The sequence below is a fragment of the Coenobita brevimanus genome, chromosome 1, assembly GCF_032717465.1.
Source record: "Coenobita brevimanus isolate Jiangsu-jjx chromosome 1, ASM3271746v2, whole genome shotgun sequence".
NCBI classification, from domain to species: domain Eukaryota; kingdom Metazoa; phylum Arthropoda; class Malacostraca; order Decapoda; family Coenobitidae; genus Coenobita; species Coenobita brevimanus.
The window spans coordinates 7,300,107-7,322,664 of NC_136954.1; the positions used below are offsets into that span (position 1 = coordinate 7,300,107).

The window sequence follows — 22,558 nt, forward strand, 5'->3', positions numbered from 1 at the left end:
GCAGTATCATGATGCAGTCACAGCTGCCTCGTAAGGATGTGTTTACTGCATCACCTCTGCTGCTAGTAAGCTCGAAGCTGCACTGAAACATGTTTGCATACATCTGTCCAAATACTGCTCCATACGTGTATTCAAACATGTTGCCAGCTGTGTTGTCAACACACATTCGAGGATACTTGTGGGCGCCCCCTCAGGTTAACAGCAGACGATTTTAAAGTTGAGTGCTATCCCATATGTCTGGTTTTAAAAATCTGTCTTCTCCTTGGATTGAATGCACCTAAGTATAACACCACATATTTCAGTGGTTTCTTCTACACATGCTTAACATACTCATCGTTTGGACAATTCTAGTTGCTAGAGATTTTCAACTAAGACGATTTTATTGATTTGAGTTATGGCGTAAAAAATTTTTCTACCTACAGCCAAACACCTCAATCTCGTATGGTGTGGCCATAGACAAATCGCCTCCTTGTCATCCTGCCCCGTGCCATTTTGCTGCCCCCCCCCCCCAATATATAAGCCTCCCTTTCTCATACACCTGGCATTGTTCCCGTGTATTTACCGATATCATGCTCTGAAAATTGGCGCCAATGTTAGAGTGCGTTACCAAACTATTATAATGCGAGGTATATGAGAGAGAGGGGCATGAGCTGGGGGGAGGGCAGCGAAACGGCAGGGGGGAGGGTGATGTGGAAGCGAAGTGTTTGTGACCACCCCACCCCACCTATAAATGCAGGTATATGAGAGAAAGGGGTACTTGTTTGTGGCCACCCCTTATGGGATTAAGACGTCTGGCTATAGAAAGTTTACTCCTTTTAATGGAATCCAAACATAAGGGATTTTAGTTAATACAAAAACCTGCAGGTAGGAAAAAGTTGCATGATGGCGATGATGATGATGATGATACGATGATGATGACAGCGACAACGAAAAACAAATATTTGTCCAAACCGGAGAATACTGTGTTACGGTACTAAATTTCATTAACATTACTCAGGTTTATATAACCCTAGTATAGTAGTCTTGTAGCTCACGAAAAAAAAAAAAAAAAAAAAAAAAAAACTGCCTACACCTTTCGTAACCGAGGGGTCAGAAATTCTGTCTATCTGTCTCTCTGTCTATCAATCTAATTATTTTCACTCATTCTTTTATGGAGAATTTTTAGGTCTTCCAATGAGAAAGATGTCTCCTGTTAAAAATGATATATCTGCTTTCTATCTACCTGTCTGTCTGTCTAGTATCTATGTCTACCTTCACCCAATCTTTTATGGAGATATTTTCAGCCCCTTCAGTTACAAATCTCATTGTTGAAAAAAAATTCATATTGATTTATCTATCGATTAATCTGTCTAGTATCTATCTACATTAAATTGTTTATGAAGATTTATCCCCTTCAATTAGAAAAAAAATCTTAAGAAACAATCTATCTACCTGTGTATCTACATCAGATCATTTATGGAGATTTATTTCCTTCATTAAAAACACATCTGTTTAACAACTATCTACCTATCTAGCAGTCTGTCTGTCTATGTATCTACATCAGATCATTTATGGAGATTTATTACCTTCATTAAAATCATATCTCCTATTTTACAGCTGTTGATCTATCTGTCTGTCGATCTATCACTCTACATCAAATCATTTACACAGCTTTATCCCGCCAAATAGGAAGATATCTCCTGTTTAAAATCTATCTGTCTACCTATCTACCTATTTTCATCCAGTTAACTATGACGACATTATAGCCCCTTCACCTTGCAAGGTTCTCCAGTTACTTGAGAAAAAAAAACAATAAGTAAAACTAAGACAAAAAAGCGTTATTACTCAAAACAGGTTATAATAAAAAAATGATAATCACTTTCGTTATATTACAATTCTGCAGAGTTCCTGAAGCTATGTAGCCTCTCTCTCTTTCTCAGAGCAGAAAACTTCGAAGCAGCATCTCTCTCTCTCTCTCTCTCTCTCTCTCTCAAACAGAAAAAAAGTTCAAAGCAGCATCTCTCTTTCTCTCTCTCTTACAAGGTATGAGGCTGAGGATATTAGCCCACCAGGTCAAACATGAGGTTCTTAACCAACCAAAGCAGAGGTGAGGCAATGCCAAGCCTAAATAATAATTGTAAAAAATATTAGGCCGAAAAACTATTTTAAAAGGAGTACATATAGCATGAAAATAAAATAGTTACATGATGATTTTAATTAAAAAGTTATTAAAAGTCAGTCAAAGATAACAGCAAGTGTTAGGTAAAGTGAGTTGACTTGGTGCCTGTGGTATTGGACGAGGGTGGATGGGATGCAGAATGGGTGTTCATTACCGTGTAACGTGAGGCACCCCTCGCTGTGAGAGATCTTGTTTCCCGTGGCATTCGGTGAGGGTGGATGGTGTGCAGGGCTGGGAGAGGTGGGTGGGAGGGAGGCTGGTGGTGGCCTGGGGTGGATTGGAAAATGTAATAGTGTACGAATCACCCCGACTCCCCTCCAACTTTTGCATTAGTATCTCCCCCACCTTGTGAAGCAGGGTACAGGTCATGTCACTGGGTGGAAGGCCTTCCGCATTAACAGTTAGAATGAACTGTTGGTACCCTGATTTAGGCGGGAAGGTGGCCCTGCACAGATCATCAGATTTAGAGGTGGTGGACCCACCCACATTGGGTTCGGTAGAGAGTGGAATGGGATGGGAGGGAATGTTGGCTCCTGTAGCCTCTCGCTGAGCCCCTGCCCCGGCGATGGAGTGATGGTGTTGGGCTCTTTTACGTGTGCGGTGACGCCGGGGTCGGGTTACCGGAGACTCATCCCCTGTGGCATCTTGAGTGGGATTGGTCTCGGCCTTGGACCGCCCCTCTTGGGACTCGGGCTCGGCCTCAGGCAATCCCTCGTGGGACTCGGGAGTGGCCAGCCCCTTGTGGGACTCGGGCTCGGCCTCAGGCAGTCTCTCACTGGACTTGGTTTCTGCCTTAGGCTTCCCCTCGCCGGACTTGGGCTCAGCCTGGGGCACCCCTTCACGGTACTTGGGCTTCCCCTCAAGGGACTCGGGCTCGGCCTCAGGCAGCCCCTTGGGGGAATCATGCTTGGGGGCCCCTTGTTGAGGCCCGGCCTCGACAACAGAATTGTGGCGTCGGGCTCGTTTACGGGTGCGGCTACGCCGGGGTCGGGTTACCAGAGACTCCTCCCCTGGAGCATCTTGGGTGTGATCAGCAACAGACTCGAGCAGCCCCTCGCGGGACTCAGGCTTGACTTTGGGCACCCCTTCGAGGGACTCGGGCTTCCCCTCAAGGATCTTGGGCTCGGCCTCAGGCAGCCCATCGCGGGACTCGTACTTGGCCCCCAGAGCCACTTGTTGAGACCCGGCCTTGAAAATAGAGTCATGGTGCCGGGCTCGTTTACGGGTGCGGTGACGTCGGGGTCGGGTTACTGGAGACTCCTTCCCTGGAGCATCTTGGACGCGACTGGCATCGGCATCGGCCTCGGGCAACCCCTTGCAGGATTCGGGCAGCCCGTTGCGGAACTCTGGTTCGGCCTCGGGAAGCCCCTTTCGGGACTTGGGCTCAGCCTCAGGCAGCCCCTCCCTACGATCGGCCATGGGCAGTCCCTCGGTGGGCTCATCCTCGGGCAGCCCCTCTCTGGGCTCGTCCTCGGGCAGCCCCTCGCTGGGCTCTTCCTCGGGCAGCCCCTCGCTGGGCTCGTCCTCGGGCAGCCCCTCGCTGGGCTTGGCCTCGGGCAGCCCCTCGCTGGACTCGTCCTTGGGCAGCCCCTCGCGGGACTCGGGCTCGGCCTCGGGCAGCCCCTCGCGGGACTCGGGCTCGTCCTCGGGCAGCCCCTCGCGGGACTCGGGCTCGTCCTCGGGCAGCCCCTCGCGGGACTCGGGCTCGTCCTCGGGCAGCCCCTCGCGGGACTCGGGCTCGTCCTCGGGCAGCCCCTCGCGGGACTCGGGCTCGTCCTCGGGCAGCCCGTCTCTGGGCTCGTCCTCGGGCAGCCCGTCTCTGGGCCTGTCCTCGGGCAGCCCCTCGCTGGGCACGTCCTCGGGCAGCCCCTCGCTGGGCTCGTCCTCGGTCAACCCCTCGCTGGGCTCGTCCTCGGGCAGCCCCTCGCTGGGCTCGTCCTCGGGCAGCCCCTCGCTGGGCTCGTCCTCGGGCAGCCCCTCGCTGGGCTCGTCCTCGGGCAGCCCCTCGCTGGGCTCGTCCTCGGGCAGCCCCTCGCTGGGCTCGTCCTCGGGCAGCCCCTCGCTGGGCTCGTCCTCGGGCAGCCCCTCGCTGGGCTCGTCCTCGGACAGCCCCTCGCTGGGCTCGTCCTCGGGCAGCCCCTCGCTGGGCATGGCCTCGGGCAGCCCCTCGCTGGGCTCGTCGTCGGGCAGCCCCTCGCTGGGCTCGTCCTCGGGCAGCCCCTCGCTGGGCTCGTCCTCGGGCAGCCCCTCGCGGGACTCGGGCTCGTCCTCGGGCAGCCCCTCGCGGGACTCGGGCTCGTCCTCGGGCAGCCCCTCGCGGGACTCGGGCTCGTCCTCGGGCAGCCCCTCGCGGGACTCGGGCTCGTCCTCGGGCAGCCCCTCGCGGGACTCGGGCTCGTCCTCGGGCAGCCCCTCGCGGGACTCGGGCTCGTCCTCGGGCAGCCCCTCGCGGGACTCGGGCTCGTCCTCGGGCAGCCCCTCGCGGGACTCGGGCTCGTCCTCGGGCAGCCCCTCGTGGGACTCGGGCTCGTCCTCGGGCAGCCCCTCGCTGGGCTCGTCCTCGGGCAGCCCCTCGCTGGGCTCGTCCTCGGGCTGCCCCTCGCTGGGCTCGTCCTCGGGCTGCCCCTCGCTGGGCTCGTCCTCGGGCAGCCCCTCGCTGGGCTCGTCCTCGGGCTGCCCCTCGCTGGGCTCGTCCTCGGGCAGCCCCTCGCTGGGCTCGTCCTCGGGCAGCCCCTCGCTGGGCTCGTCCTCGGGCAGCCACTCGCTGGGCTCGTCCTCGGGCAGCCCCTCGCGGGACTCGGGCTCGTCCTCGGGCAGCCCCTCGCGGGACTCGGGCTCGTCCTCGGGCAGCCCCTCGCGGGACTCGGGCTCGTCCTCGGGCAGCCCCTCGCGGGACTCGGGCTCGTCCTCGGGCAGCCCCTCCCGGGACTCGTCCTCGGGCAGCCCCTCGCTGGGCTCGTCCTCGGGCAGCCCCTCGCTGGGCTCGTCCTTGGGCAGCCCCTCGCTGGGCTCGTCCTCGGGCAGCCCCTCGATGGACTTGGGCTTGGCCTCGGGCAGCCCCTCGCGGGACTCGTGCTCGTCCTCGGGCAGCCCCTCGCGGGACTCGGGCTCGTCCTTGGGCAGCCCCTCGCGGGACTCGGGCTCGGACTCGGGCTCGTCCTCGGGCACCCCCTCGCGGGACTCGGGCTCGTCCTCGGGCAGCCCCTCACGGGACTCGGGCTCGTCCTCGGGCAGCCCCTCGCTGGGCTCGTCCTCGGGCAGCCCCTCGCTGGGCTTGGCCTCGGGCAGCCCCTCGCTGGACTCGTCCTTGGGCAGCCCCTTGCGGGACTCGGGCTCGGCCTCGGGCAGCCCCTCGCGGGACTCGGGCTCGGCCTCGGGCAGCCCCTCGCGGGACTCGGGCTCGTCCTCGGGCAGCCCCTCGCGGGACTGGGGCTCGTCCTCGGGCAGCCCGTCTCTGGGCTCGTCCTCGGGCAGCCCGTCTCTATGCCTGTCCTGGGGCAGCCCCTCGCTGGGCACGTCCTCGGGCAGCCCCTCGCTGGGCTCGTCCTCGGTCAGCCCCTCGCTGGGCTCGTCCTCGGGCAGCCCCTCGCTGGGCTCGTCCTCGGGCAGCCCCTCGCTGGGCTCGTCCTCGGGCAGCCCCTCGCTGGGCTCGTCCTCGGGCAGCCCCTCGCTGGGCTCGTCCTCGGGCAGCCCCTCGCTGGGCTCGTCCTCGGGCAGCCCCTCGCTGGGCTCGTCCTCGGGCAGCCCCTCGCTGGGCTCCTCCTCGGGCAGCCCCTCGCTGGGCTCGTCCTCGGGCAGCCCCTCGCTGGGCTCGTCCTCGGGCAGCCCCTCGCGGGACTCGGGCTCGTCCTCGGGCAGCCCCTCGCGGGACTCGGGCTCGTCCTCGGGCAGCCCCTCGCGGGACTCGGGCTCGTCCTCGGGCAGCCCCTCGCGGGACTCGGGCTCGTCCTCGGGCAGCCCCTCGCGGGACTCGGGCTCGTCCTCGGGCAGCCCCTCGCGGGACTCGGGCTCGTCCTCGGGCAGCCCCTCGCGGGACTCGGGCTCGTCCTCGGGCAGCCCCTCGTGGGACTCGGGCTCGTCCTCGGGCAGCCCCTCGCTGGGCTCGTCCTCGGGCAGCCCCTCGCTGGGCTCGTCCTCGGGCTGCCCCTCGCTGGGCTCGTCCTCGGGCTGCCCCTCGCTGGGCTCGTCCTCGGGCTGCCCCTCGCTGGGCTCGTCCTCGGGCAGCCCCTCGCTGGGCTCGTCCTCGGGCTGCCCCTCGCTGGGCTCGTCCTCGGGCAGCCCCTCGCTGGGCTCGTCCTCGGGCAGCCCCTCGCTGGGCTCGTCCTCGGGCAGCCACTCGCTGGGCTCGTCCTCGGGCAGCCCCTCGCGGGACTCGGGCTCGTCCTCGGGCAGCCCCTCGCGGGACTCGGGCTCGTCCTCGGGCAGCCCCTCGCGGGACTCGGGCTCGTCCTCGGGCAGCCCCTCGCGGGACTCGGGCTCGTCCTCGGGCAGCCCCTCCCGGGACTCGGGCTCGTCCTCGGGCAGCCCCTCGCTGGGCTCGTCCTCGGGCAGCCCCTCGCTGGGCTCGTCCTCGGGCAGCCCCTCGCTGGGCTCGTCCTCGGGCAGCCCCTCGATGGACTTGGGCTTGGCCTCGGGCAGCCCCTCGCGGGACTCGTGCTCGTCCTCGGGCAGCCCCTCGCGGGACTCGGGCTCGTCCTTGGGCAGCCCCTCGCGGGACTCGGGCTCGGACTCGGGCTCGTCCTCGGGCACCCCCTCGCGGGACTCGGGCTCGTCCTCGGGCAGCCCCTCACGGGACTCGGGCTCGTCCTCGGGCAGCCCCTCGCTGGGCTCGTCCTCGGGCAGCCCCTCGCTGGGCTTGGCCTCGGGCAGCCCCTCGCTGGACTCGTCCTTGGGCAGCCCCTTGCGGGACTCGGGCTCGTCCTCGGGCAGCCCCTCGCGGGACTCGGGCTCGTCCTCGGGCAGCCCCTCGCGGGACTCGGGCTCGTCCTCGGGCAGCCCCTCGCGGGACTCGGGCTCGTCCTCGGGCAGCCCGTCTCTGGGCTCGTCCTCGGGCAGCCCGTCTCTATGCCTGTCCTGGGGCAGGCCCTCGCCGGGCACGTCCTCGGGCCGCCCCTGCCTGGGCTCGTCCTCGGTCTACCGCGCCCAGGGCTCGTCCTCGGGCAGCCCCTCGCTGGGCTCGTCCTCGGGCAGCCCCTCGCTGGGCTCGTCCTCGGGCAGCCCCTCGCTGGGCTCGTCCTCGGGCAGCCCCTCGCTGGGCTCGTCCTCGGGCAGCCCCTCGCTGGGCTCGTCCTCGGGCAGCCCCTCGCTGGGCTCGTCCTCGGGCAGCCCCTCGCTGGGCTCGTCCTCGGGCAGCCCCTCGCTGGGCTCGTCCTCGGGCAGCCCCTCGCTGGGCTCGTCCTCGGGCAGCCCCTCGCTGGGCTCGTCCTCGGGCAGCCCCTCGCTGGGCATGGCCTCGGGCAGCCCCTCGCTGGGCTCGTCGTCGGGCAGCCCCTCGCTGGGCTCGTCCTCGGGCAGCCCCTCGCGGGACTCGGGCTCGTCCTCGGGCAGCCCCTCGCGGGACTCGGGCTCGTCCTCGGGCAGCCCCTCGCGGGACTCGGGCTCGTCCTCGGGCAGCCCCTCGCGGGACTCGGGCTCGTCCTCGGGCAGCCCCTCGCGGGACTCGGGCTCGTCCTCGGGCAGCCCCTCGCGGGACTCGGGCTCGTCCTCGGGCAGCCCCTCGCGGGACTCGGGCTCGTCCTCGGGCAGCCCCTCGCGGGACTCGGGCTCGTCCTCGGGCAGCCCCTCGCGGGACTCGGGCTCGTCCTCGGGCAGCCCCTCGCGGGACTCGGGCTCGTCCTCGGGCAGCCCCTCGCGGGACTCGGGCTCGTCCTCGGGCAGCCCCTCGCGGGACTCGGGCTCGTCCTCGGGCAGCCCCTCGCGGGACTCGGGCTCGTCCTCGGGCAGCCCCTCGCGGGACTCGGGCTCGTCCTCGGGCAGCCCCTCGCGGGACTCGGGCTCGTCCTCGGGCAGCCCCTCGCGGGACTCGGGCTCGTCCTCGGGCAGCCCCTCGCGGGACTCGGGCTCGTCCTCGGGCAGCCCCTCGCGGGACTCGGGCTCGTCCTCGGGCAGCCCCTCGCGGGACTCGGGCTCGTCCTCGGGCAGCCCCTCGCGGGACTCGGGCTCGGACTCGGGCAGCCCCTCGCGGGACTCGGGCTCGGACTCGGGCAGCCCCTCGCGGGACTCGGGCTCGGACTCGGTCAGCCCCTCGCTGGGCTCGGACTCGGTCAGCCCCTCGCTGGGCTCGGACTCGGTCAGCCCCTCGCTGGGCTCGGACTCGGTCAGCCCCTCGCTGGGCTCGGACTCGGTCAGCCCCTCGCTGGGCTCGGACTCGGTCAGCCCCTCGCTGGGCTCGTCCTCGGGCAGCCCCTCGCTGGGCTCGTCCTCGGGCAGCCCCTCGCTGGGCTCGGACTCGGTCAGCCCCTCGCTGGGCTCGTCCTCGGGCAGCCCCTCGCTGGGCTCGGACTCGGGCAGCCCCTCGCTGGGCTCGGACTCGGTCAGCCCCTCGCTGGGCTCGGACTCGGTCAGCCCCTCGCTGGGCTCGGACTCGGGCAGCCCCTCGCAGGGCTCGTCCTCTGGCAGCCCCTCGCTGGGCTCGGACTCGGGCAGTCCCTCGTGGGACTCGGGCTTGGCCTCGGGCAACCCCTCACGGGACTCGAACTCGGGCAGCCCCTCGCTGGGCTCGGACTCGGGCAGCCCCTCGCTGGGCTCGGACTCGGGCAGCCCCTCGCTGGGCTCGGACTCGGGCAGCCCCTCCGTGGACTCTGGCTTGTTCTCGGGCAGCCCCTCGCGGGACTCGGGCTCGGCCTCGGGCAGCCCCTCGCGGGACTCGGGCTCGGCCTTGGGCAGCCCCTTGCGGGACTCGGGCTCGGGCAGCCCCTCGCTAAGCTCGGACTCAGGCAGCCCCTCGCTGGGGTCTGACTCCGGCAGCCCCTCTCTGGGCTCGGACTCGGGCAGCCCCTCGCTGGGCTCGGACTCGGGCAGCCCCTCGCTGGACTCGGACTCGGGCAGCCCCTCGCTGGGCTCGGACTCGGGCAGCCCCTCGCTGGGCTCGGACTCGGGCAGCCCCTCGCTGGGCTCGGACTCGGGCTCAGACTCAGGCAGCCCCTCTCTGGGCTCATCCTCGGGCAGCCCCTTGCTGGGCTCGTCCTCGGGCGGCCCCTTGCTGGGCTCGTCCTCGAGCAGCCCCTCGATGGACTCGGGCTCGGCCTCGGGCAGCCCCTCGATGGACTCGGGCTCGGCCTTGGGCAGCCCCTCGCGGGGCTCAGGCTTGGCCTTGGGCAGCCCCTCGATGGACTTGGGCTCGTCTTCGGGCAGCCCCTCGATGGGCTCGGCCTCGGGCAACCCCTTGATGGGCTCGGCCTCGGACAGCCCCTCGCGGGACTCGGGCTCGGCCTCGGGCAGCCCTTTGCAGGACTTGGGCTTTGCCTCAGGCTGCTCGTTGTGTGACTCGGGCTTGGCCTTGGGCAGCCCCTCGCATTGGGGTCTGGGTTCAGGGAGAGCCTGGCGCTGGACGGTGTGGCAGGTCGTACTGTAGATGCCGTGAACACTTATCAAGCGGTCGTGGTGCTTCCACTCCCCAGCCCTCCTCCTGCCCAATTGTTTTACGCTTTTGTCCAAGTGGCAGGGTTGGGTGGCGGTGGTGGTGGAGGTGTTTGGCCGCTGAGCCCTCCGTCTGCCCCACGCTGTGGCAGTTGAGGGTGATGGGGATGCAGGCGGTGGTGAGGGCCTGCTTCTCGCCCCCTACCACCACCACCACCAGAGGATGGGGGCAGCTACGGTAACGAGGCACCCCATGAGGACGCCATATGGTGCCAGCCCCGCTGCGGTGCGAGACCAGCCTTCCCCAACCAGGAGGCAGGTGAGGCGGCTAGCCAGTTCCTGAGGGAAGCCGGCCTCCTCATAGTAGTGGCAGGGCACCAGCGCCGCCCTTCCCATCAGTCTGTCCCACCAACCACTTGTTGCCCGCCGTCGCGCCGCCTCCTTAATAAGATTCAGCACCCACAGTTGAGTGACCTCCCACCAGCCAATGATGGCCGCCGCCACCGCCAGTATCCCCACCAGCACCCTCCTCATCCCCTCCGTCCTCGTCCTCAACCCCCTGACCAACGCGACCTCCTCCCCCTTCCCGCCCGACTCCGTCCGCCTCCCCAACAAACTCAACACGTTTTCCCACAGCATTTTTTCTGTTTTCAACAGATTTGCAATTATTTGTTACTTTATTATCTTTGGACTCTTTAAAACTGTTTTGTAAGCGATGTAATGCAATACTACGGTTTTGGGAGGTAAAAGAGTTGGTGAGAGAGAGAGAGAGAGAGAGAGAGAGAGAGAGAGAATAATAAAAAGATAAAGAAAGTTTTAGGATGAGGAGGAGAGGGAGGGAGTGTAGGAGGAGAAGAAAACCTGAATAACGAAGAGCATAGTACAAAATCGTCTGCTGATAACAAGAACACAGGTTTAAAGATTCGATGGCAGTGACAAGGAGAACTTTATGAATAAGAAAAACCTTCCCTGATTCCCATGAAAGAATGTGGCGGTAACAGGAGGAAAATAAGAGATGTCACCGAATAAAAGATGTCACAGTATACATGTCAAGATGTCACTGTCAGTGTGTCACCGTATAAAAGATATCACCGTATAAAAGATGTCAAGATGTCACCGTGTAAAAGACGTCAAGATGTCACTGTATAAAAGATGTCACCGTATAAAAGATGTCAAGATATCACTGTCAAGATGTCACCGTAAAAAAGATGTTACCGTATAAAAGATATCACCGTATAAAAGATGTCAAGATGTCACCGTGTAAAAGATGTCAAGATGTCTCCGTATAAATGATATCACCGTATAAAAGATGTCACCGTATAAAAGATGTCAAGATGTCTCCGTATAAATGATATCACCGTATAAAATATGTCACTGTATAAAAGATGTCAAGATGTCACCGTGTAAAAGATGTCAAGATGTCACCGTATAAAAGATGTCAAGATGTCTCCGTATAAATGATATCATCGTATAAAATATGTCACTGTATAAAAGATGTCAAGATGTCACCGTGTAAAAGATGTCAAGATGTCACCGTAAAAAAGATGTCAAGATGTCATCGTAAAAAAGATGTCAAGATGTCATCGTAAAAAGGATGTCACCTTATAAAAGATGTCAAGACGTCACCGTATAAAAGATGTCATCACCGTATAAAAGATGTCAAGATGTCACCGTATAAAAGATGTCATCACCGTATAAAAGATGTCAAGATGTCATCGTATAAAAGATGTCATCACCGTATAAAAGATGTCAAGATGTCATCGTATAAAAGAGCCATCCATCCCTCATCCAATCCTATGTCGCCCCATAAGGAGCATAGGAACCCGGGGATAGGCAAGTTGGTCCTGACATTGAAGATGAGAGTGACCAGCCTCACTCATCCCTGAGTGGCATTATGTGAGCAATAAACCCCAACCACCCCTTGGATATAAGCCTACACAGGCTCAGTCCGATTGGAGCACCTTAATTGCCCACTAAACCGCCAGGTGCCATAATTTGGTTATTACCACCCAGCGTAGTAAATGGTTTCCTGGTGTACAGGAAACCATTTGGATTGTCACTCAGAGTAGAGTCACCCATAGGCAGTGGGAAGAGGAAAGAATGAAGGAAAAAAAAAACTGAAGGAGGAGTGTAAAGTCACCCGTAGGCAGAAGAAAGAGGAAAGGAAGGAGGAAAGAAAGGCAGAAGAGGAAGGATGGAAGGGAGGAAAGTGCAGACACCCAAAGCAGCACTACATCGAGTGAGTGGATGGTGAGCGCCCCCCCCCCTTACCACAAATGTCACCGGATAAAAGATGTCAAGATGTCAATAGTAGAGATAACTTTTGTATTCGACTCTCGCTATACCGATGTTACTCCTCTGGCCGTGATTCACAGGAGCCTGAGAGTGTTGATAGCTCTTAATAAGTTTGGTCCTTAAGACAGCGTGATCAGGACTGGTGGAATCGTGGCCTGTGAGTCATGGCAGCCCGGGGTCAGGCCTCGCTATCGGCTCTTTTTTACTTTTATTTTCATTTTGTTTCCCTGTGGACTTGGGATCTGATCCCCCCCCCCCTCCGAGATGTTCATTTCGTTATTTTTCACTTGATGGTGTAAGTTATGTTATACATGTTATTCCTCGCTGCACGCAACGCCATTTTTTTTTCTCCTTATAACTTGATAGGTACTTTTTTCTTCGCCATCATTATGATATCCTTGGACTGAACGGGTTAATGGAGTCTGATTTGAATACTTTCAGTAGACGAGACTATTTCTAAGGTGACTAAAGTGGACTGAAGGCAGAAAGAATATAAAACAAAAGGTGTGATGGTAATGAAGTAATGAAGTATTTACCTGCTGTCATTGCCCTACCTGGTGGTGTAGTGGTTAGAAGGCCTCAGTGGAAGTGACGGCCGTGCACTAGTTAGTTACCCCACAGAGTGACTGGATGTTTTTCGCTCATGTAAAGCCACCAGGAGAAGTAGGCCGGTCAACTGCCCTGAAATGTAGGATACCAGACTGGGATAGCCTAGCCTAGGGCCCCTACGCGTACAAGGAGGTAAAATGGAATTGCCTGTTACCGTTTTATTTATTAATTTTCATTTATTACTTTCTACTGATGTCAACGGTTGACCAAAATTGTGATGTGCTATTGCACTTCCTGCTTTACTGAATGTGTGTGTGTGTGGGGGGGGGGGGCACTCCGTTGAAAAGTAGTGTACGATGCACTGAGCACAAAGGAAGCACACGGATATTTGCTGAATGTCTGAGCTGTGGTCAGCCCTACACTCGTCCTACATCGACGCATATTCCAAATGCTTTTTCATTATTGACTTCTACCTTAATACACTTTATAGCACTGAGGAACGCACACACCAACATTTCTTGCTTGAGTTTACCCATGCAATTATACTGTATGTTTCCACTGACCTTAACTTTGTTTAGACGCCTGTCTGTTACTAGTTTCTTTTCATAGCTTGTGGTTTATTATGTTGGTTCCTCACCCCTCTTAGAAGAAAACTTGATTAGGTAAGTCGTAACATAGTAGGTGTACTGGAAAGTGTACCTGGAAAGCGAGATAGAGCTTGAGATAAGCAGCTCGTTTACACCGAGAAGAGTACCTTTAATACAGGTTATCTGGAAATCAATAATCTTACTTTTGTTATAAGAGTGTAAATATTATAAGAAAACTATTTTTTTATTTCCTTGAATAGTAGATTTTATCGAAATATTAATGCAGTGAAAGTAAAAAGTATTGTGAAAGAAAGTAGAAATAACACTTAAATATTCTTAAAAGTAAATATAAGAAATTCTATTTTGTGTATAAATGGTTTGCAAAATTAGACCTATAAATATTTATCCCGAGAAAAAGATAGCTAATTAAAAAAAAGAAGTATTTGTTGCAATAAAATTTTTAACTTAATATTAGAGGTGATATGCCAATCGAGCTTTTATATCTGGTTTTCTAAGAAATAAATTTAATTTACGTGCTTAACTATTTAGTTTTAGCAACTAAGAAGATTAGGGTAGGGCTTTTTCTTCCAAAATGAAGAATTATAGAACCCATAAAAATATAAAGAATCAAACAAACTACATCAACAAAATCCCAATATCATGCAGCGGCCTCAAAACCAAAATGATGAGTTGCAGAAAAATGACGCATATAAAGACGATACAAATATACCATTAAAAAAGTAGTCCCAATAATTACATGAAGACCGTGAAAGCCTGTCGCTACAAAAAACAAGATCCAAAAACTGAGTCATTAATAGTAAACGGAGCTTCAAAGTATTCAAAAGCCTGAAGAGCTGTAAAATAAATACCTAGGATTCCTGGGCTTACTCCAACCATTTGCCGATGCTGTAAAATTATTTATTAAAGAGCAAACAATACCAACCATATCCAACTTTCTATAATACTGTTTCTCCCCTGTCTTCAGATTATTTATTTCCCTCTAAGTTTGAGCTATCTTACCTTACCAAACTGGATTAGTAAATTTTAATACAGGAGATTTATTCTTCTTATGTTGTCTAAGCCTAGGAGTCTATTCAACTATAAGTGCTGGTTGGGCTTCGAATTGCAAATACTCAATACATGGAAGACTACGGGCTGTCGCTCAAACAATTTCATACGAAGTTAGACTTGCTCTTATGCGGCTATGTTGCTAATTCTTAGTAAAAATCATCATAGCGCTATTCTTGGTATGAAGTTTAACAAATCTTTATTAATTAAGAGACTTCGACTTCCGATTCGTTCGTATACTATATTTGCAAGGCAAAATAATCCTGAAGAACATAGGCCATGACCGACCATTACAACACCAGCACCGTTCATAGCTTTACTTGTTACTTACCATAATATACTTTCTGGTTGCCAGTGGTGCTAAGTATAGAAAACTGTAAATGCTTCCTTTGCCGTTGTTTTTGCTGATCCTACTCTTATAATTGTTTACTGTTGCTATATTGTTGCTACTGTTGTTGCTGCTATTGTTGTTGCTGTTGATGTTGCTACTGTAGTTCTTGATGCGATCACTGCTTTTGTTGTTGCTGCTCCTGTGGATGCTATTATTGTTCTTACTGATGACATTGTTAATATAGCTGTTGCTGTTATTGTTATTCTTGTTGTTACTATTACCCCCACAGGGATTTTACCCGTCTTTTCAGTCCTTCTCCCTCCCTTAACAACGTATCTGCGAAGCGTTATTTCTGTCCTGCCAGACTCTTCCAACTCTTGACCCCTCCCACTCTTCGGCGCGCTATTGTGCTCTTTCGTTAGACTTTCTTTGGAGTTAAATGCAGACATTTAACCATAGGCTCCTTCGTGTTGCATAAATTAAACTGAATACTGCCACCCCAAAAGGCGCACACACCATGATATGCTGTGCTTATAATGTTTTACAACAGTTTAGGTCCGACTGTTGTTCTTCACAGTAAATACAATGTCAGGATTTGAGTGTAATTCTATCTGCATAACTCACGACTTAAATTTTCGGTTTCTTTAAGGAGTGATAAGATTTTCTACCTTCCAGGACAATTTGTAAAGAGCAATAACTAGTTGGTTATAAGATAAAGCAGACAAGCTAGGTAAGTCCATTCAGACATGCCAAACATTCAGAAGTCAAGGGAATATTCCTGTTGAAGTGATTACATGTACAGTTCGAAGACAAAAGCCTAATCAAAGATGTAATTATATTTCTTACAAATAAATGATCTGGTGAGATCCAAAAATAGGAAAAAGTCAACACAAAAGTAAAGAAACTTATAACAGAGTGAAGGTAAACTAGTCCCTGCATTCGTCCACTCAGAGCCCACAGCAATAGCCTGCGTATCTGACAAAAAGAACTTGTTCGATAAGTAAATCGCTTTCACTTCTCGTGTAAACACTGTTTAATTCAATATTTACCGCTAATAAATCAACCATACATTTTGTTTATTATTATTACAAAATAAACTTACATAATACTGGATTAAGTATATTTCTGAAATTTATATTTGGGGTTTGTCATGACTGGGATTAGCACAGATTACAGTGAGGTGGTGGGGAGGATGGAAGAGGAGAGAAGGGAGAGGATGAATGGAGGAAAGTGGGAGAAGAAATGAGAACGAGGAATGGACGGTGAGAAAAGGAGTGATATAGACTTCAAAGAGAGAGCTTTAGGAGTAAAGAAAAAGGAAAGACTCATCTGAATGAGATGCAATAAAGAGAGAACAGAAGGACTAAAAAGGATTAGGACATGCGGATACGAGGAAGCAGGTGAAGTGTAAGGAAGAAAAACGGGGGGAGAAAGAAGAAAAAAAACAAAACAGGTAAGGGGGGGAATGAAGTAGACTATATTAATAAGAACGAGGAAAATCAGAAACGTTGTTAAGGAGGGAAAAATGAAGTTGGTATAGAGTATATAAAATTGTGGTCCAGCAGGAAGAGGTAAGGAGGTGTGAAGTGTGGGGCACAATGATGGGTGGAAGAAAGGGAGAAGGAAATAAAGAATGAGTGTTGTAAGATTAGGTGAGTGGAGCGAAGTGAGATAGTGTGTCAGTAGTCAAGTGAGATGGAGTGCTAGGGTAGAGACTCAGGAATAGCACCGGACTTTATTTCTACCACAGAATACTGACGCGTAGCGTAGTGGTTTGGAGCGCTGGCCTAAGTTAAGATCCTTATGGCTGATGTTTATATACTTATTTATTTATGTATTTATTAATTTACAGTCATTTAATGCGAGCAAGGTAATAGATCGATAATTCATTCACAACGGTCTCTCTCTCTCTCTCTCTCTCTCTCTCTCTCTCTCTCTCTCTCTCTAAAATAACTGAGGAAATTTATCTAAAGGTACAGTTGCTGGCATATCAAACAGAAACAGCCCGTCCACCAGGGAGGTGGTGTAATGCTCTCTGCATCTGGTAACACTGACAAACATGGAACTTCACCAGGTTTCGTTCGGTTGCTAGGACGAACCGAACGTGGTGATCATTGCAGCTGTGCGTAGTTATTGGTGGCAATATAATGTATAAGCAATGTTCCGCCAGAAAATATTCTTATAATAGCATGTCATGATTACGGTAAGGTTGTAATGTTTGCAGTTATCCAGTCTGAACACGTGCACATTACATCAATTATGCCATTAGTTACAAAAATCGCTTGTATTAAATGCAGTTATTATGATTGACGGTTAATATTATTAATGACTGATTATTATGACACTGATTTCATGAATGGTTTAGTTTCTGGTCATGAACCATGCAACAGTTAACAGTTCATCATTTAAGTCATAGTTTCAGCTTCCCCACATCTATCGATGAACAGAAAATTATCGTGACGCCCATCCTCCCTACCGTTAATCTGACATTGGTAGACCTCAGAAATCGAAGCAAGTTCACTACATATAGGAGGTGGCATCTCAGGAGGCGGCAGGATGGGGGTGGGGGACCTGGGAGACAGGAGGAGGGAGGTGGGTGAAGAAGGGGGCAACAGTGGTCGAACTGGGGGCTAGAGGAGAGGGATGATGGAATAGGGGACGGTAGACTTTGGTGGACGACAGGAGCTACAATGGGAGAGATAGATTACAAGATGATGACTGGGCCAAATCATTGTTTCATGGAGAATATGGAATCTTACGGTCAGACCATAAAACGTTATGTTGACGTTGCCACGTTTTGTAATTGACCGTCATGGTTTGTAACAATTCACGACACACTTAACACTGGGTGGCTCAATACCCTTTAATGAGTACGGTGACTTTGTTAATGTGCAAATATATGACACGTCCCTACAGTTTGCAGATGTTACAGCTGTTGTTATAGTGATTGGGAATTACAGTACTCTTGTAGCCTAAATCGCCGCCCACATTAGCGGGCAGTGACTGGTGGACTGTCCGCCCCGAGCTTTCTTTTCGATTGATATCCTAAATTCCTCTATATCGGTGATTTAACCCTTTCAAGCCTTTTTTTTATTATTAATAGGTTTAATAATAATGTCCTTGGGCTAAAAGGGTTAATGGCAGATCTGTTTGTAACCCTTTCTGTGCGAGATATCATTTCCATGCTGAATAAATTGCTTTCAAGGCAGCAAGAACAAAATACAAAAGGCGTCAACATAGCGAAGAATAGACAGATGGATGTGTAAGATGGGACTGCATGGATTGGTGGATGTGGGGTGGGTTGATGGATGGATGGTTGGGTAAGTTTGTGAGAAGGCGGTATATATACGGTATTGGTGGTGTGTGTGTGTGTGTGTGTGTGTGAGAGAGAGAGAGAGAGAGAGAGAGAGAGAGAGAGAGCATGTTGTAAGTCATCTTGCGGAGCTCCAGTCTTGGCGACTGGGTGGGTAGTTTAGTAGGTGCTGGATGAGTGACGTGGGTTGATGGGTGGACAGGTGGGGTGGATGGAGTGGGTGGTGTGGGGTTCGTAGTTGGAGTGAGTACGGCTGGTGAGTGTGGTGTGCATAGTGGGAGGAGTGGGTTAAGTGGGTGGGGTTTGTAGGGTGGATGAGTGAGTTGTGCGAAATGGATGGGATGAGTGGAAAGGGTGTACAAGCAGGATGTGATGGGTGGCGAGGGTGTGTGGGTGGGTGGGAGGGTTGAGGTGGTTTAGCTGGGTTGGACACGTGGGTGGGGTGACTGGGTTTCCTGGGTAGGTGAGTTGGTGGGTGGATGTGTGGCTTCCCGGAGGACAAGTCCAGGAGACCAGCTTACTACGCTCAGTGAGTGGATAGGTATATGGGTGGGTGGGTTATTAGTTAGTGGATAGGTATATGGGTGGGTGGGTTATTAGTTAGTGGATAGGTATATGGGTGGGTGGGGTATTAGTTAGTGGATAGGTATATGGGTGGGTGGGTTATTAGTTAGTGGATAGGTATATGGGTGGGTGGGGTATTAGTTAGTGGATAGGTATATGGGTGGGTGGGTTATTAGTGAGTGGATAGGTATATGGGTGGGTGGGTTATTTGGTGGGTGGGTGGAAGGAGCAAAATAGGTCCGCTGGGGAATAGGTCAATTCGGTAACAGGTCCAGGGTTAAAATGCCAGTTTCGGAAAATAGGTCCCTGGGGAATCCATCAGGGGAAATGGTCCTTAGTGGAAATAGGTCCAGTGGGTAAAAAGGGTACGGATGGAACACAGGTGCCTATGGTGAAATGGGTCAGTGTGGGGATTTATGCCCATGGATAGAAAATATGCCCAGTGGTAGGTCCACAGAGCAAATAGGTCCGTGGAAGGAAGATAGGCCCAGGGGTAAAAATAGGTCCATGGGAAAGCTATTGGAGGTAATATATATCCATGGATAAAATATGTCCATGAAGGAAAATAGGTCCGTGGGGAACATTGGTCATTTGATGGAAAATAGGTCCATGTAGGAAAATAGGTCCATGGGAAACATTGGTCATGTAATGGAAAATAGGTTCATGAAAGAAAAGTAGGTGCCTGGTGGAAAATAGGCCCTAAGGTGAAATAGGTCCATCGGGACAAGGGGGTCCATGAGTAGGCCCTTGAAGAAATAGGCCCATAGGGAGTAAATGGGTCCGCTTGACAACAACTGCAGGGGTGAAGTAGGTCCGAGGGGAATATTGGTCAGCGGAGGAAAGTTGGGTCATGGCATAAAATAGGTGCGATGGTGAAATGGGCTCCTGGGAAAAATGAGTCCAAGTGAGACAATGGATCCTTGGAGAAATGGTTACAATTGGATGAACATAGATCCTTTGGAGAAATGGTTACAATTGGATGAACATAGATCCTTTGGAGAAATGGTTACAATTGGATGAACATAGATCCTTTGGAGAAATGGGTTCATGGAGGAAAATACATCCCAGCGGGAATGTACGTCCAGGAAAGAAAATGGGTTCACGGCATGAAAACAGGTTTCTGAGGGAAAATAGGTGGGTGAGATGCCCCGTAATGGGTGTGTAATTGGTGACGGGTGAGATGCCCCGTAATGGGTGTGTAATTGGTGACGGGTGATGTGCCCTGTAATGGGTGTGTAATTGGTGACGGGTGAGATGCCCCGTAATGGGTGTGTAATTGGTGACGTGTGATGTGCCCTGTAATGGGTGTGTAATTGGTGACGGGTGAGATGCCCCGTAATCGGTGCTTAATTGGTGACGGGTGAGATGTAATGGGTGTGTAATTGGTGACCGATGAGATGCCCCGTAATGGGTGTGTAATTGGTGACGGGTGAGATGCCCTGTAATAGGGGTGTAATTGGTGACGGGTGAGATCCCCCGTAATGGGTGTGTAATTGGTGACGGGTGAGATGCCCCGTAATGGGTGTGTAATTGGTGACGGGTGAGATGCCCCGTAATGGGTGTGTAATTGGTGACCGATGAGATGCCCTGTAATGGGTGTGTAATTGGTGACGTGTGAGATGCCCTGTAATGGGTGTTTAGTTGGAGACTGGTGAGATGTCCTATAATGGGTGTGTAATTGGTGACGGGTGAGATGCCCCGTAATGGGGGTGTAATTGGTGACGGGTGAGATGCCCCGTAATGGGGGTGTAATTGGTGACGGGTGAGATGCCCCGTAATGGGTGTGTAATTGGTGACGGGCTGATGTGCTTTTAGTCTAATATCCTTCCTATTCAGCTGTTCGGGTAGTAATGTTGCCGTGGGTGTCGCAGGTCCCAGCGGTGCTTAGTGACAATACAATGATAACACTTCCATCACTGTAGGCCGCTTTGGTATTGGCTCATTTTATCTAAACTTTCTTATCTCAACGTCCCAATCCCAGGATTTCGTTTTCCCTGACGTTAATCCCTTCACTCCGATGACGGACTATTTAGTTTAATCTCGCTGCATCCAGAGGGTTTTATTGGCCTGAAGAGAGACTCCAAACCCCATAGATTAGTTAGTGCTTTCACTTACCCTTTCGCTAGAAAAACGTATCTCTTAAGTTGACTAAATCGTCCGTGGGTAACGATTTACTAATAGAATACGACACCGGAAGATGTTTGGAGATGGCAGCAATGAAGCCCAGGAGACGCCATAAGAGTGCAAGAATTAGTGAAGATTATTCCTATCTCCTCCAGGTCAAACAAAGCCTCCTTAGCTGATTGCACTCGCCTGGAGAGAGCAGAAGAGAAAAATGATATGAGAGAGAGAGAGAGAGAGAGAGAGAGAGAGAGAGAGAGAGAAAGAGCATAGGCTGTTTTCATGCTGTTGGAAAAAAAAAAACAACTGAAAATGACGCTGTTTTAGAGAGAGGGTCTTACGCCAGGTGGCTTTGTTGATTTGTAATGCCGCTCCCTTATTGATTTATTTTTCATAGTGATTTATTGAGTGATTTATTCAGTGATTTATTTAGTGATTTATTCAGCATAGTCCACAGCATAATCATCTTCTATGTTATTGATGCAGAGTATGTCAGCATCAATACGATATAAAGAACATACTAAGAAAATGGTAAAGTGAAATACGCAAAATGGTAATGTGTAAATGGTAAGGTGTAATGGTAAGGTGTAAATGATAAGGTGTACATGGGAAGGTGTAAATGGTAAGGTGTAATGGTAAGGTGTAAATGGTAAGGTGTAAATGGTAAGGTGTAAATGGTAAGGTGTAATGGTAAGGTGTAAATGGTAAGGTGTAAATGATAGGGTGTAAATGGTAAGGTGTAAATGATAAGGTGTAAATGTTAAGGTGTAAATGGTAAGGTGTAAATGGTAAGGTGTAATGGTAAGGTGTAAATGATAAGGTGTAATGATAAGGTGTAAATGGTAAGATGTAAATGCTGAGGTGTAAATGGTAAGGTGTTAATGTTAAGGTGTAAATGGTAAAGTGTATGTGTTAAGATGTAAATGGTTAGGTGTAAATGGTAAGGTGTATGTGTTAAGAACATAAGAACATAAGAAGAGAGGATAACTGCAGTAGGCCGGTTGGCCCATGCTAGGCAGCTCCTAGAAGAGTAACTGAACTACTAGAATGAGATAAGGACAGCAAAGAAGAAATGTTTAGGTGTATGTGTTAAGGTGTTAATGTTAAGGTGTTAATGGTAAGGTGTATGTGTTAAGGTGTAAATGGTAAAATGTAAATGGTAAGGTGTAATGGTAAGGTGTAAACGGTAAGGTGTAAATGGTAAGGTGTAATGGTAAGGTGTAATGGTAAGGTGTAATGGTAAGGTGTAATGGTAAGGTGTAAATGGTAAGGTGTAATATGCCAAATGAGTCGGGCAGGAAACGGTGTTACAAAGTCTCCTGAGTCACCTGAACGGCCCAGACTTTTGTATTTCGAGATTCTGTAGCCAAGGAACAGGACGGAAGGCTGATGAAAGTGACACACACACACACACACACACACACACACACACACACACACACACACACACACACACACACACACACACACACACACACACACACACACACACACACACACACACACACACACACACACACACACACACACTCTCTCTCTCTCTCTCTCTCTCTCTCTCTCTCTTTAACAACGACGATGATTGATAATTGGTTGATTGATTGATGATGATGATGATGATGATGATGATGATGATGATGATGATGGAGGGAGACGAGGAGGAGGAAACACCCTCTGCCTCCCCTCCTCTCCCCAAAGTGGCAGGTTATGTGTACCTTGAAATATTCCCTCCAAAGAAGCCCCGGAGACACAGTGGCTGGAGGTAGGGAGGGAAGAGAGCAGGTAAGGAGAGGGGAAGAACGAAGATGGAAGGGAGAAGTGGGGAAGCAGGGAGAGAGAAGGTGGAAAGGAGAAAAGGGAGAGAGATGGGAAATTGGGATGAAGAGGGGAGGAAAGAAGATGGAAGAAGCGAAGTAAGGAGGGAGATGGAGTGTAAGGAGAGAGATGGAGACAGGGCGCATGTCATAAAAAGACTTTGTAGTTACTTGTAGAGAAGT

At 52.6% G+C, this 22,558-nt stretch overlaps 1 pseudogene; it reads left to right on the forward strand.

The window, feature by feature from the left end:
* Window positions 1-10,226: 10,226 nt before the first annotated feature.
* The window catches only part of LOC145413476 (glutamate receptor 1-like), an 806,335-nt pseudogene continuing 794,003 nt past the window's right edge, over window positions 10,227-22,558 (forward strand).